The sequence below is a fragment of the Phytophthora infestans genome, genomic scaffold (assembly GCF_000142945.1).
Source record: "Phytophthora infestans T30-4 supercont1.40 genomic scaffold, whole genome shotgun sequence".
Lineage (NCBI taxonomy): Eukaryota > Oomycota > Peronosporomycetes > Peronosporales > Peronosporaceae > Phytophthora > Phytophthora infestans.
The window spans coordinates 1,184,496-1,200,385 of NW_003303719.1; positions in this window are offsets into that span (position 1 = coordinate 1,184,496).

Genomic DNA, 15,890 nt, shown 5'->3' on the forward strand with positions numbered 1-15,890 from the left:
TCTACATAGTTTCTAGCGAATCCAATCTCGTCGTTTGCTTATGTGTCCTATACAATAATATGGCGCTGAGTATGAAAAATTGAACGCACAGCCGTTTTTCAAAATATAGACTTGACTGGGCTTCCCTGGAGCAGGAACACCTCGCAAAAAAACGCTAAGTCCCACGGGTTCCGTATAAATTTGGTTTGGTTCTGTTTGGCTTCAAAGTGATACCAAAATCAATTCGTGTTGAAGTTACCAGTAACTAATGTCTGCACTTACTTCTCTTCTTCCGGTTCGTCTTCAGCTGGAAAGTGGCTCTGCAGCTTGATCACCTTGTGCAAGTACCGCATGCGCAAATAGCCACCTGCTTCGTACAACAAGTCGCTCAAATAGTTGCTCCACTTATCGTGAGTTGCTCCAAAGAGCAGTAGCTCTAACACGACCAAGCAACAGAGGCCGCAGGACGAGCTATCCTGCTGCTCACAGCCAGTGATAGTTTCGTACTGGATCTGGTCCGTCATCTTCAGCATTGGCTCTACGACAGTGCACACCGCCGTTCTGGGCGACGTGATGTTGCTCTTCAGCTGCATCGGGTCGAACAGGAAGCATTGCTTTCTCTCCACGTCAACGTAAAAAGCACCCCAATGATATCCGAGATTGACCGCACTAATAAGTTTCTTGACCCCTGGTTCAGCAGCACCATACGAGCGAGCGATCCGCTCCCTCTTACAACTTGAGCGAGAGGGGGCAGTCGTCTCGCTGGTGGCTCAACGTCTTCTTGCGCAGCGCGAGTGGCGGACCGTATCTTCACGCGGTTTGCTTCCGCTTGCTGCTGGCGCGACAGCACGACAGGATCCCGGGAAGGGGTCTAGCGCTGCTTGCTGTGGCCAGAATAAGGAGAAAGCTCTTCTTCTGGTGGCTGTGCATTACACAACAGCACGTTAGACAGGTAAGAGCACTGCAAGGAGCCATACATCACGGCTTACCATCGATTTGAGTGGGTTGTCTGGGAGCGGGAAAATCTTCGAATGAGCGGTCCAAACGGCCTCACAGACTTTCAAAATTTTGAATGTCTCAATTTTGCTGACACGGCAGGCCGAAGCTATTTTTTTGTCCTGCGCAACTGCGGGATAGTAGCTGGGGATCTGTTACTCCATATATTTTGAAAAATACCGAAATCATACCGAACCAAACCGAATATGCTATTTCTGTAGTGTGGATATTCTGTTGCTCTAGACTGCTCCGGAATTCTGCGCAGTGTCTCTCAACTTGAAGTGTACTACGTTGCAGGTCATGTATAATGCATATTAAGTCTAGAAACATCAAACAGAAAAACAATACAATCACCCAAAAAATACAGAAAAGCCTTGCATCTATGGCAAAGTAGCTGGGCATCTGGTTTAAATACTCTTATCTTACAATAAGACCATTAAAAACTCTACTGTTGAGGATGCTTTTAGTGGTTACAGCTGGTGTGACCGGACGTGCTTTTCATCAAGAAATGCCGACTTAAAAGCGCCACTAATGTGCCGCCTACAGAAGAATTGCCATCCATTCAGCGTGTTTGGTCGAATTCTGAGAAGCTCACTTTGGTCGTCAGTCTTGAATAGGATGAAGGGCAGGGGGTGCTAGCTACTGGCAGCGGCAATGAAGGTAATGGCGATGACGCAGACGCCGAGCTGCTGTCTTGCATGGCCGACACGGAAGTTTTAGAGCAGAAGGCACTTGCTGCTGCGTTGGCACACACAAGCATCGCGTCGATACCATTCTCTTTCTGTTTCACAAGAAGTTACAGAATAGAAATATTCTCAGCATAATAATCACGCAATACAAACACTTTTAAAAGAGCCGGATCGGTGGCTCTCTGTTTTTGTGTTGGGGGTCGGTGTTGCGCCCTTCTTAGCTTCGGTGATGCTGTACAAGCGATAGGGATGGGGACGTAAGAAAACGTAAACTTAAAATCCAAAACGACTAGACGTAAGGTTAACGTTTTCGAGACGTAACAGAGGATTTGAAATCTGCTTTGGACCAGAGCCTCTGTCTACTCCCTATCGCTGGAGCAGAATCTACAGCAAATTGACCGGGGCTACAGCTTGCTCAACCAGCCACCACTATAGAAGACACACCTTTACCATCATCACCTTCTATACTTCCGCTGTTCAAGATGCCACGTGTTCACAAGCAAGAATACTGGTCATTCGTTCGTCTTGTAGCGCCCAGCACAAAGATGCCACCAGGCCAAACGGCGTGGAAAACAACGGATGCAAAATTAGCCTACTGTCTCAAGTGCAAAATTACGTTTAAGTACAAGTCCGGAAGTAGTGCAAGTATTCGCCAGCACATGACCCATGAACATCCCCTCGAACTCGGAAGCGTTGGCTGGGACGCGGCCCTTAAGCGTGTGATGTGCGCACTCGCTTCAAAGCGTGAATCAAGCGCAGTGATATTCTTTCCAACAAAGAGAAGAAAGAAGATCAACCCAGCTGAAGAAGATATGACTACTCGAGCGCTGATTGAATACACATTTGCCTGACCAATATTACAGTATCACCTCTTTCTTCGTTTTAACAGGGTACGTAGCCCTAAGTGTACCCTGGTTACATGAAGTGTGACACTTCACACTTCAGGAGTATGACACGTCATACTTCGGGATATTTGGTACAAAGTACCAAGGTCGTTCAAAGCCAACCATTGGTTAACGACATTGAATTTCTATAGGTGACTTATAGTTTGTATTAAACCCAAGCTTTATCTTTCTATAAATATACTCAGTTTATCACTTCGCTCTCTTTAACTAAAGAGTGGACCTGTGAGCTGCCGTTCACTGAGAGTTTGTATACTCTCGGAAGATAACTTCCTCAAGCGCAAGGTGCTGTGTGACCCCGTCACACTTGGTAGCACTCGTAGTCTATCCACGCCACCGCGGGTAGACTATCTGAACCTCTCCGAAGCTCGTTGCCATGGACAGGAACGACGTCTCCCATATGAACGACTCTCAGTTCGAGTCGGTTCGGAAGATTGCAGACATCTTCGGGATGGAGGTCCTACAGAGCGTGGTGGTGTCAACACCGGCCGAGCCGCTCGAGCGCGTCAATGCGTTCGACGTGTACGAGCAGAGCCTCATCGCGCATGTGCGGGAGAACCTGCAGGCTCCGGCGGCGGAAGCAAATCCGCCTAACCCGAAGCCAATACGGCTGAAGGTTAAGCCGTACGAGGGGAAGGAAGGCGAGAACCTTCACTTCCGGGTCCGAGAAGTAGAGCTTGCGATGGATGCGGGTCTCATCTCGACCGAGCAACTTCGTGTTGCTTTTGCACTCTCCAACCTTAGCGGCCGTGCTAAGTGTTGGGTGTACACACGGGAAGCAACATCCCCTGGATGTTTCACATCCTGGGCTCAGCTGTGTGAACAGCTGCGAGCCGCGTTCCTCCCGGCGAGCTACGGGTACCGCCAGCGTTCGCGCTTCCTCTCGTGTAAACAAGGGAGGCGCGAACTGCACGAGTACGTGCAAGAGATACGGGAACTCACGGCGTCCCTAGTGGGAAACCCACTCAACGAGCACATCAAGATGACTGTGTTCATGAACGGCTTACGAGTGGGCCCCGCACGCACTCAGCTGTTCCGGGTGCAGTCAAGCACCCTTGAAGAGGCGATTCAAGTGGCTCTTCAAGAAGCGTACAGCCATCGCCACATTGCGTACGCCGGCCTCAGCATGGCCTGGGAGTTCCTTGTCGGCTCCCGGTCGAACAAGCCCCAACGGACCAGTTCCCATGGAACTCGGGTCCGCCGAACAGCGTGACATCCGCTGCTTCGGCTGCGGGAAAATGGGCCACTTCAAGCGCGACTATCCCGCGGAAAGACTCAGCGGACGGGCCTTCCCCAAGCCCGTCCTCAAGGGTCGCCGGCGGAAGCCAGGATTTCGGGGACAGGGGAACGCAGGGAACCAGTAGGGGCGGGGCGCTCTACTGGGGAAGAATCAAGGCTTCGTGATGGGTGCGCGGGTGGCGCGTACCACGGGGACTTAGCCCCTGAGAGTCTTCGCACTCTCGAATCGGCGAAGAGCAGCGGCGGGTTACTCGTAGTACACGGATGTGTACGGGGATACGATCATCCCTATAGAATCTTGATCGATTCTGGGGCGTCGAAGAATTTCGCACGCCGCCAGATGGTTGCTTGCAACAGCAACAAGTTGTCCGATGCTTTGAGAGAAAGCAAGGACAACGGGACGGTGTCAGTGTGACTGGCCGACGGGAAGGTCGTCACTGTCCCCAACGTCAAAGTGGATCTGGCTGTCAAGTTTGAAGACTTTGACAGCCTCGGACAGTTCACTGTTCTCGATATGGATCCATATGATATGATCCTGGGCATGCCCTGGCTTGAGAAGCACGAGCCCTGGATCGACTGGCGAGGCAAGGCAATCGGTGCCAGCCGCCATGCGCAGGCCGACAGAGCATTGGTGAGTCATGTTCCCACCTCTGTCAGGACCCGGGGCGCCCGCAAGGGCTGCCAGGGTACCAAAGCATTCGGCAGATGCTTGGGAGTCGTCGACGTATATGACGACTCCGAGGATGTTTTAATGGTGGCAGCGCCCAGAAGAGGCGCTGGCCAAGTGGGTAACTTAGGTCCACAGGCGGGTAACTTAGTTCCGCAGACAGCTGCAGCTGTCACGAACACTGAGAACAGCGTGTTCAGAGTGGGTAACAGAGTTCCACTCACGGTCGCCCAGACCTTAACCGAAGAGGAAGGTGCTGAACACGCTTCATGTGTGGGTGGTGCAGTGCCACACGCGGTCGCCCAGACCTTAACTGAAGAGGAAGGCGTAGAAAACGCTTCCTGTGTGAGTACCACAGTACCACATGAGGCCACGAGTGCCTCGGATGTCGTAGCGACGACATCCCTAGGCGTGGACAGCAAAGCTCCATGTCACGGTCACCGTCGTCAACGACGACGCCGCCCCAAGTCGGATCCGAACTTCGCTCCGATCGACGTCGCTCCAAGCGACTCGGCGTTCTGGGCCCGGGCTCCTCCGACAAGGCCGGTGGAAGAGTGTTATCACATCTTCGATGGCGAGACCGTTTTACGCGTCAAGGCATGTGGTGTCCACTTGGAACCGTTGCTAGAGGTTGTAGAGATACTGAACCTCGAGGAAATGACGGCTGAGACTTTCCTGGCCAGCCTCAAGGCTGGAGAGATTGCTGAGATGGTGCTCATGAGACCGGAGACCACTCGGGAGGAGCTGAACTCCTCCTCTGTCTTGGACGAGAACGTCCTGGAAGACTTAACAAGCAGCGTCAGACGCGCTTAGGTTCTGAGATCCTTAAGAACCCCAAGGATCCGGTGTATCCTTTGGTGACGGAGTATGCGGACGCGGTGAACAAACACCCACCGACCCAACTCCCACCGGATCGAGGCGTACGGCACGAGATTGATCTCGTGCCCGGAACAAAGTATTGTGTCACGAAGCAGTGGCCTCTCCCGCGCGAACAGTGCGAGGTCATTGATGCCTTCTTCGCCACGAAAGCGAAAGCAGGCATGGTGCGGGAGTCGAAATCCCCGCACTCGACGCAGACTTTCTGCGTTCGGAAGCCTAACGGAAAGTGGCGTCTGGCTCACGCCTATAACAAGCTGAACAACGCAACGGTGCCGGCCCAAACACCAATCCCACGAAAGGATGTGTTGTTGAACAACATGGCTGGGAGCGTACTGTACCGTGCGCTGGATTTGGTAGACGGATAGCACCAAATCCTGATGCGAGAGAGCGACATCCCGCTCACCGCGGTAAGCACTCCAAGCGGCATGCTTTGGGAGTGGCTCGTCATGCCACATGGCTTGTCTAACGCCCCGGCGACGTTCAATCGCCTGGTGACGCAATTGTTCCGCCCTTTGCGCACCTTCGTACAGACGTACTTCGACGACATATTCGTCCATAGCCGTGCCGAGGGAGGCAAGACGGCCATGGAGGTGCATCTAGGACACCACCGTCGAGTGTTCGACGTAATGCGAGCAAACAAGCGCTACGCCAACATCGACAAGTGCGTTTTCGCGTCACCAGAGATGAAAGTTCTCGGTTGCTTCGTAAGCAACGTGGGCGTTCGAGCTGACCCAGACAAGGTCAGGGCCATAGCAGTATGGCCGACGCCCCGATCCCAAAAGGATCTTTGAAAGTAGTTGAGCTTGGCCAACTACCTTCACAAGTACCGCACGGGGTACGCGGGCTTCGCTAAGCCCTTGTCGAGCCTCCTTCAGAAGGACGTCGACTGGCGCTGGGAGCAAGAGCACCAGGATGCTTTTGACTGCATCAAGGCCAGTCTCCAAGAGGCCCCTGTCCCGGCCCTGCCGGACGAGACGAAGCCGTTTAGCGTCGCCTGCGATACCTCCGATCACGCCATCGGATGTGCATTGCTGCAGGCCGACACGGCTGGACATGAACGAGTCATCTCGTTCCAGTCCAGGCAGCTCAAAGCCGCCGAGCAGAACTGCCCTTTCCATGAGCTCCTGGCAATGAAATATGCCCTTGTGAAGTTTCATGTTCACCTTTTTGGGCTCGAGGCCCTTCGTGATCTACACAGACCACGCATCCTTGAGGACGGCGACTTACTCGCCTCACCTCTCCCAAAGGATGGCGAGGTGGCTGTCCTTCTTCGCGGAGTACAACCTCCGCGTCGAATACAAGCCGGGCAAGCTCAACGTGCTTGCTGGCGCCCTCTCTCGGCGTCCTGACTATGAGCTGGCCCACATCACGCTGGTGACAACGGATCTATATGATCGGATACGCATGACGTATCGCGACGATGAGGCTGTTGCGCCTATCGCCAAGTTCCTCATGGCAGGAACGAGCGCGAAGTCCGACTGGCATTCGTCGCAACAGCGCTCCCGGCTTCACCGATACGAGTTTAGGGATGGCCCCGTCTATTACCGGGTGGAGTCCAATGAACTTCCCCTTCCCGGGTGGCCGTACCCAACCAGGACGATCTGAATTTGGATATCCTCGCGGAGGCGCACGACGCGCCCTCCAGCGGCCACTTGGGCCGCGAGAAGACCTTTCTGTCGGTCTCTCAGTCCTTCTGGTGGACCCACATGTACAAGTGGAGCGCCCGATACGTTAAGACATGTGAAACATGTCAGCGGGTCAAGCCCGCAGGGCACTCTTCGGCTCCACTACAGAGCCTGCCCGTACCGGCTGACTGTTGGAAGTCGATTAGTCTTGACTTCATCTTTGGGTTTCCCGCCGACGGACACGGCAACACTGATATTTTGGTGTTCGTGTGTTGGCTGAGCAAGATGGTACATCTTGCTCCGGTTCCCGTCACTGTTACAGGCGAACAAACCGCAAGGTTGTTAGTTGATGGCGTGTTCCGCTATCACGGTCTCCCGGAGACGATTGTCTCGGACCGAGACCCGCGGTTCACGGCTGCGTTTTGGAAAACGCTGTTCCCTTTACTGGGACTCGTCTGCAGATGTCCACTGCGGACCATCCGCAGACAGACGATCAGACAGAGCGTGTCAGTCGAGTGCTTGAGGACACTCTGCGCAGTGTGTGCGCGGCTGCGCCACGTACATGGTCGACGCAGCTTCCAGTTGTTGAGTTTGCGCTCAACAACGCGGTGCACGCGTCCACGGGGTTCACGCCGTTCTACTTGAACGGCTTCCGTCACCCCAGCGTGCGCCTCACTTATCGAGGAGACACTGACTCCTCTATTTTAAGGGGGGGGGCTCGGAAAGCCCTTTCCTCCCAGGTCTCGGATGTGAGACCAGTTTCGCTGCAAAAACAAGTGGAGTCCTTTATGGATACCAAGCTGAGCGTTGTCAGCAGCGTCCGCGATGTCATGACAGCGGCCCAAGATAAACAAAAGGAGTACTCCGCCAAACATGGAAGTGGAAACTTAAGTATATTTAAGGCGGGGAGCTTAGTGTTGCTAGACACGAGGAGCCTACCTCTTGACACTGTCAGCTCTGTCGGCAGCAACAAGCTGAAGCACCGCTTCATCGGACCATTTGCAGTCCTGGCCAGACATGGTGCGACGTACACCATCGACCTGCCAAAGTCAATGACGACGCACCCGACGCTCTATGTTGGACGTCTTAAGCGGTACATTGATCCGCAGGGGGTTGCTGACTCGCAGACCCACCTTGACCCAGCTCCTCGAAGCGAGGGCCGGTCACAGACGCCGACGAGGGCGTCGGAGCAGGCACCGAAGCCTCGGTCGGAACGGCAAGGCTGCGGTCAAAATCGTACGCCGGAGGGGCTCCGTACGAACGGACCCCGGCGCCATACGCCGAGTACGCTGAGTACGCCGGGTACGCACCATACGCGTACGTCTGGGAGTGCGTCGAAGGCGGCTCTGGACGTGGCAGCAGGGCCTCGATCCGTCAGATCAAGCGAAAAGCCTCGTCCAGATCGGACGAAGAGGCCCGGCGATCCACCCGCAGATGCAGGCTCGCGACCTCTCGCTCCAACAGGTCTAGGCGGCCCGCAAGACGAGCGAGCTCGCCCTGATTCCCGGCCGGGGCGGCAGCATCACCGCCAGTCCCAAGGCCAAGTGCAATCTCAAGCACGAGGACACGTTGACGGAGGCGGGCAGCCTCAGGGCCCTGTGTCGGACCCGCAGTCGGAGCACTCGGATGAGAGTGGCGTTCGGGAGGCGCCGAGTACTCGTACGAGGGCACCTCCGCCCCTGTATGACCGGAATGGGGAAGTCCACTTCCACGTGGAGCGGATCCTCCAGGAGCAACGGCGTCGCGGTAAGTGACAGCTCCTCCTGAAGTGGAGGGGTTATGCCCACTCCGAGAACTCGTGAAAGCCGATTGAACGTCTCCTGATTGACTGCCCGAAGGCTGTCGCAATCTGGGAATAGAAGCGGCGGCAGCTTCATAAGTAGTCCGGGGCTTTTTGCCCGAACGGGGTACGGACGATGAATACATTCCGTACCCGCGCTCATCGTGAGAGCTGGAAGCCGCGCGCTTCAGGATGTCCCTTGGCAGCATGCGCTTGCCGACCAAGTGGGCAAACCAAACACGAAGATCACGCTGGTCCAGGATGCGGGACAGCAGCTGATCTTCATGGAGTTCCCGTAACTCCGTGGGTGAGTACTTAAGAGACTCTACCCATGCCCAGGACATGTCCTCACAAGAACTCCACGTGGGACAGTTGTCGGGCATAACCCAGGGGTATCCCCAAAGAGGATAGAGACCACCCCGGGTCTCGGGCTTCTTACGACAAGTCGTGAAGTCCTTGAGAGGGATGCGGTGTGCCGCGAGAAGCACACAACGAGCAGCCTCCGAGCTGTCAACGAACAACTGTTCTCTCTGAACAAGGGCACGTTCTTAGATGCACCTAGAAGTGCGGCCGCCCACAAGGCCACGAGGAGCGACGAGAAGCTCTAAGAAGAGGTCAGCCCCAGAGCTCTCCTCGGGAGGCCAATACCCTCTTGAGTTGATGACAGCTCCCTGGCTGACGGGTGCCACCACCGAACCCCCACGCACATGCTGGGCAGCTTGGAAATCCTATTGCTGCTCGTCGAGGTCATTCGAGACCTCCCGGGGCTCAGCGATAGCACCCGCCTCCTCCTCTTCTTCCTCTTTCTCCTCCTCTTCATCCGAGGAGTCGAAGATACTCTGATAGGAGTGTTGAGTCTCCTTCTTCTCACGGAGTGGAGACTTAGAGGTTATACGCTTCTTTGGGGGCTTGGCGCCTTCGGCTTTAGAGGGCTTAGCATGCGCAAGACCCTCGGCAAGCGAGAGGCGTTTGCGAGGATTCTCTTCCTCATCGCCACCGGCTTTGAGAGTGCCCTTAGCCTTGACGGCCGGACTCTCAGAGCGCACAGGCGTCCGGGGACTGTGATCACATTGATCACAAGCGAGCGACTGCACGCTGTCATCCTTGTGCTCACTGGGCACTGGGCTGTGCCCTCCCGCAAAGCCCGCAGGAGCATCGTGCGTACTCTCGGACTGGGCTTCACCCTTACTACCAGAATCAAACTCACGTTCTACGAATCGAGGGCTCGGACGATTGTCTGGAGAGGCCGAGGGCGACGGGCTGCGGCGCTTGCTTGCTCGCTTGCCCACAGCCGCGTCACCCGAGGAACCGATCGCCTCGGAGGCCACCTGAGTAGCCTCCAAGAGTGCCGAGACTTTGCCGTGAGGCTTAGTGCTCTTGGCTTGCGCCTTACCGGCCGCAGCCTTGGAGCGTGTCTGAGCACCGCTCTTTGCTGTGCCACGAGGCATGATAACGGTCGAAGTGGAGACCTAGACGAACAGAGCACATATTGCTGCTCGAGGCTCTAACTGAGAAGTGAGCCTCCGCCGCGCTCGCGCGGCCAAGTCGAGGGTTTTCGACTTTGAGAATGAGAGTTTGTGACGAGCACCTCTTTATCCTGATTGGTCTGTAAACCGAACCTAAGTGGGGGAGGATGTAACGGGGTACGTAACCCTAAGTGTACCCTGGTTACATGAAGTGTGACACTTCACACTTCAGGAGTATGACACGTCATACTTCGGGATATTTGGTACAAAGTACCAAGGTCGTTCAAAGCCAACCATTGGTTAACGACATTGAATTTCTATAGGTGACTTATAGTTTGTATTAAACCCAAGCTTTATCTTTCTATAAATATACTCAGTTTATCACTTCGCTCTCTTTTAACTAAAGAGTGGACCTGTGAGCTGCCGTTCACTGAGAGTTTGTATACTCTCGGAAGATAACTTCCTCTAGCGCAAGGTGCTGTGTGACCCCGTCACATTCGCACTTCATCAAAGGCTGCTACGGTAATTATATATCACACAGTCTTCCATCACTGTAGCACATTATGACGGTGGAGGTGGAGCTCGTCACCGATACCGTGTCGCAGCCACCTTGGTCGAGTCGAACAGTCCGAGGTCTCCTTGCCCTGCCTGGGAGCCTTCTCGATGAGTTTTTCTGCTGCTCGTCGAAATAAAGCCTTCGTGTGAAATAGCATAGATTAACAAAAGACCTATCATAATGATTGACGTAAACTTTACGTAAGAAAAAACACACGGGAACCACCAAATCATTACGTTAAATCCGTTTACGACCCCATCCCTAACAAGCGAACGTTTATACATCCATCAGAGTCTGCATTGCATTCCTATGCATGCAGCTAGTCATCAAGGAGAGACGACTACAGTAGAGACTACGACGAGCAAGCTTTGAACAGGATTGTGTAAACTAAACTCATCGGAACGAACCTACTGCTTGTCCAAGATCGCACTTTGCAATGTTGCCCGAACAAGGAATGTCTTCCCAAACTTTGTGGATGACTGGGCGGCAAACGCTCGTTAGCTACACCCACTACCTCCTTATATCCTTTTCAAGCTGATGGCGTATCGTCTATCTTTCACGCTAATCCCTGCAGTCAATCATTTTTTAAGCTAATACCATGTTGAAAAGGTCCCATCCGAGTTGAAAACCTGAATTTGGGATCTGATTATATGCAATTAAAATAGTTTTGGATCAGAATAACTCGAAATAAAAATCCAGATAACATTTGTCAGTAAAGGTTTGCACCTTAGGTTCCCTGGTTGTGGTCACCCGGTCTCGTCTGGATGCGCAGCTATGCTGGCACAGCTCGGTCACTTGCACGACGAATTTGGTCATCCGTGAACTTGAACGGAGAACTCAGTAGTGCCTCAAGCTGCCGGTCGCGGATCTCGATATTGCGAGACAGCTCTTCGACAATCGTGGGCAGGTCCCTAAGATTCGTAGCCAGCGTTGTCACCTGGCCCAACACCTTGTTCACGGTCTCGAAAATGCCTTTGAACATGCTACTTGAGCTGTAGGTTTTTAGAACACGAGTGCGAGCATTCCTGTGGCGCTGCATTTCTCGCTCTATCTCCAGCCACAAAAGCGAGCTGGCAGATAAACAGCACACATCGGACCCCTTCTCATTGCTTTGGAGGAGAACACCAAAGAAATAACCGCAATTCACACTCAGAATGGGCCCTCCAGTTTCTCCATTCCCCGCCAAGTAAAGTTGCATGGACATATTCAATGCTGACGAACCAACCGGATAGCTCGCAGGGGTTCGAGTAAATGCGCATACGGGCAAACGTATCGACCACATCGATTGCTGCTCCACGTCGTCCTCCGACGGCATACAGTTACCGATATTTGGAATCGGTCTCAATAGTGGCGCGTCACTCACCCCTTCCACCTTCATCAGCGATAAATTGAGATACGGAATATCGACGACGTGCTCGTACCCAAAGGTGATGCCGAACAGCCCAGTAATCTTGCACTCTTTTCCTTTCAGATGACCTGACGTGAGGAAGAAACCGTCGCGCGATATAAAGAATCCCGCTTGGATACGCTCGAGACTGGGTATTTCAATTCGCAATAGAGTTGGTTTGGCACGCTCACGGGCTTCGTCGACTCGTCCGTCGAGAACGGACTGAATAGTCTCAGTCTTTGCTTGATCGCATGTCACCAACGGCTCTTGGTCAATCGCCTGCGGTCGCGTCTGCATCGAGCCCATCGCTGTTGTGAAGCCCGTTCACTTGCAGTTGTGAAGCAACGAACAGCAAGATGAGTGATAATAAGTGATCTGTTGCCGGTTAGTCAACAAAGCCCCATCAGTTCTAATACAGGACCGTATTGAAAGTAACTTAGCTCAAACGTCTTGTTAAACTCAGATTAATTAGGTGCGCTCCATAGCTCGATGGCATTGACAAAAGAGGGACCACCTTCCGTGAGACTACTCGTCTGCCCCGTTGTCGGCACGATGAATATCGCGATACTTTCCCACCGCTTCTTGAATGGCCACCCACATAGGTGATTGTGACGTCACCAAAGTGAAGGCAGCTTGCCCGTGATCAAGGAGATCGACTACGGTCCGAGTGAACGCAACGCCAACGAAGCGTTGGGAGGCCAAGTTGATCACGGGCCCTCCTGATACCCCTTTGTTCATATTGACATCGGCTAGTTGATGAATGGCATTTGTCGCTTCAGGAGTCACTACACGAGTACTGATCCTTCCACCAGTAATGTTTGGCCAGTACAGCATGCCCGGGTTTTCCAGACTGAAGCCACTGATGATGACCTCGTCACCTATCGTGAGATCGGAGGCTGGGGACAAAAAAGGTAGAGATTCACACCCGTCCACCTTCCGGATGGAAATGTCGACTTCCGGAAAATCGAGGACAAGCTTGCACTGCACGTTGTGTCCAAACAGTATCTTGGCCGCACAGTCACCACTCTCATCACCATTTATCCCTCGGCTAACGTGGCAAGCCGTCAGTAGGAAGCCATCGGAAGAAATGAAAAAGCCCGTCCCATGGCTGTGGCCACTCGGTGCTTGGATGCGCAGTAGTGCTGACGTAGCTCGGTCACTTGCACGGCGAACTTGGTCGTCGATGAGCGTGGACGGAGAGTTCAGTAGTACCGCGAGCTGCTGGTTCTGGACCTCTATTTTGCGAGACAGCTCTTGGACGTCCATGGGCAGGTCCTTGAGATTCGTCGCCAGCGTTATCACCTGGACCAGCACGTTGTTCACGGCCTCGAGAATACCTCCGAACATGAAACTTGGGCTGTAAGTGGTGAGAGCACGAGTGCGCAGAAGAGCAAGTGACAGCTTTCAGCTTAGCAGCCGAGTTCAGTCTACTGTCTAACTCACCGCTTCACGATGTTGTATTTCTTAATGATGACTGATTTATTGCGCCATTCATTTTAATTAAGACACTTTTGTAAGCATTTTCGTGCAAGTGGATAAAACGTGACTAGCATCCCGGTGGCAATGCATTCTCGCTCTATCTCCAGCGACAAAAGCGAGCAGGCAGATAAAAAGCACACATCGGACCCCTTCTCACTGCTTTGGAGGAGAACACCAAAGAAATAACCGCAATTCACACTCAGAATGGGCCCTCCAATTTCTCCAAGTAAAGTTGCATGGACGAATTCAGTGCTGCCGAACCAACCGGATAGCTCGCAGGGGTTCGAGTAAATGCGCATAAGGGAAAACGTATCGACCACATCGATTGCTGCTCCACGTCGTCCTCCGACGGCATACAGTTGCTGATATTTGGAATCGGTCTCAATAGTGGCGCGTCACTCACCCCTTCCACCTTCATCAGCGATAAATTGAGATACGGAATATCGACGACGTGCTCGTACCCAAAGGTGATGCCGAACAGCCCAGTAATCTTGCACTCTTTTCCTTTCAGATGACCTGACGTGAGGAAGAAACCGTCGCGCGAAATAAAGAATCCGCTTGGGTGCGCTCGAGACTGGGTATTTCAATTCGCAAATAGAGTTGATCTGGCACGCTCACGGGCTTCGTCTACTCGTCCGTCGAGTACGGACTGAATAGTCTCAGTCTTTACTTGATCGCATGTCACCAACGGCTCTTGGTCAATCGCCTGCGGTCGCGTCTGCATCGAGCCCATCGCTGTTGTGAAGCCCGTTTACTTGCAGTTGTGAAGCAATGTGATCAAAGAAAAAATTTAAAAAATAGATTGCAAAACGTTCTTTAACGTAATTATCATTTCAAAATGCTCGACTCCAATAATAAAAAATTCGATTGAAAAATGTCAAAATAATGATATTACTGCCTGAGTTGGACAAACGATTTGTATGCCTTGAAAAACTAGACTCCTCGACAGACGTATGAATTTATATGACTTCGACTGGAGCCGTATGGCAATGTATTTAACGAGGTGTGCTCACTAACAGCGCGTCACACAGAGCACACGTTCAAGTGCGCAGTAACAAACTATATACTTCCCTCACTCGCGCGCTGATTATATCCTACAAGCTATGACGCTCGCGTACGGAGACAACGTTGCGCACAAATGGTAGCGGTGTAGCTCACCACGATTTCTTTTATTTTATCAGCTGCAGCGGTCATGAGTGTGCGCGTATATTATCGATGTTAAGCATAGCCCACTACAAGTACGTATATCATAAAGAAGATTTGGAATGCACCACAAAAATAGTCCCAACATTTGTGATCCGTCGGATTAAAGGAACAAGGCACGAAGTAGTCCTAATCTGTGTGACTCTTCGGATTCATTCTGACTTGCTGCGAATGCACAAAAAAAATACCAGTAAATAGTCGATAGTAGACGAGTTTACTCCGAGTAACGTGGTTAACCTGATTGTCCCCTTGTGCTGTTGCCGGCTCAATTAGATGGCGATGGAACCTAGCTAGGGTCATAAGGACCCCCCTTCCTCCTCAACCAGCAGCGTACTAATAGCAGGTGTGGGATTCGAACCCATGTGTGGTGGATTGTTATGATTAACACTTTCAGTAAGATATTTTTTGGTATCGTCATAAATTATCTGTAACCCAAATTCACAAAACAACTCAATCCCAGCAAAGCAAAACTGGGGACCAACCACTTCTTGGTTGGCTGGCAAGTCCTTGGGAGTGCATCCAGCTTAGCTCTCCCCATTATCCAATTCAACATATTTTTTTACAACCCCTTCACCAGCAAGCAATGCATCTTGGAAGTAGTGGCGTGATATTGCTCTTATTGAGACAATTAAATATTTTTTTAAATATCGAGTATTTCCCTGCAATTACTGATTTCAATAAAAATCGAGAATCTCATTGCAGTTGTATTATCGGAAGGCCTGATTACAATTACACGACTCGACCGTGAAGTTGCAAGGGCTCTACGACTAGCAGCATTCAACGGGGGCTGGGACAGATAAGTCACTGGATTCTTTGTGCACTACAGCAGATGTGTGTGTGGGACATACCGATGTACGGAGTTTTCTGCTCGAGCATTGAAGGGAAGAGTGCAATTTATGAGCTTTGGTTGAAGCTTCTGCTTACGTTCATATCGAAGTCGAGAAGGTATTTGGCTTTGCGCGATGTAGAGCGGCATCAAGTCACTGCGATCGTGAGCTTAAGCGAAGCTGAGTGGTCATGTGGAGGCTGTAAAGTTTACAGTG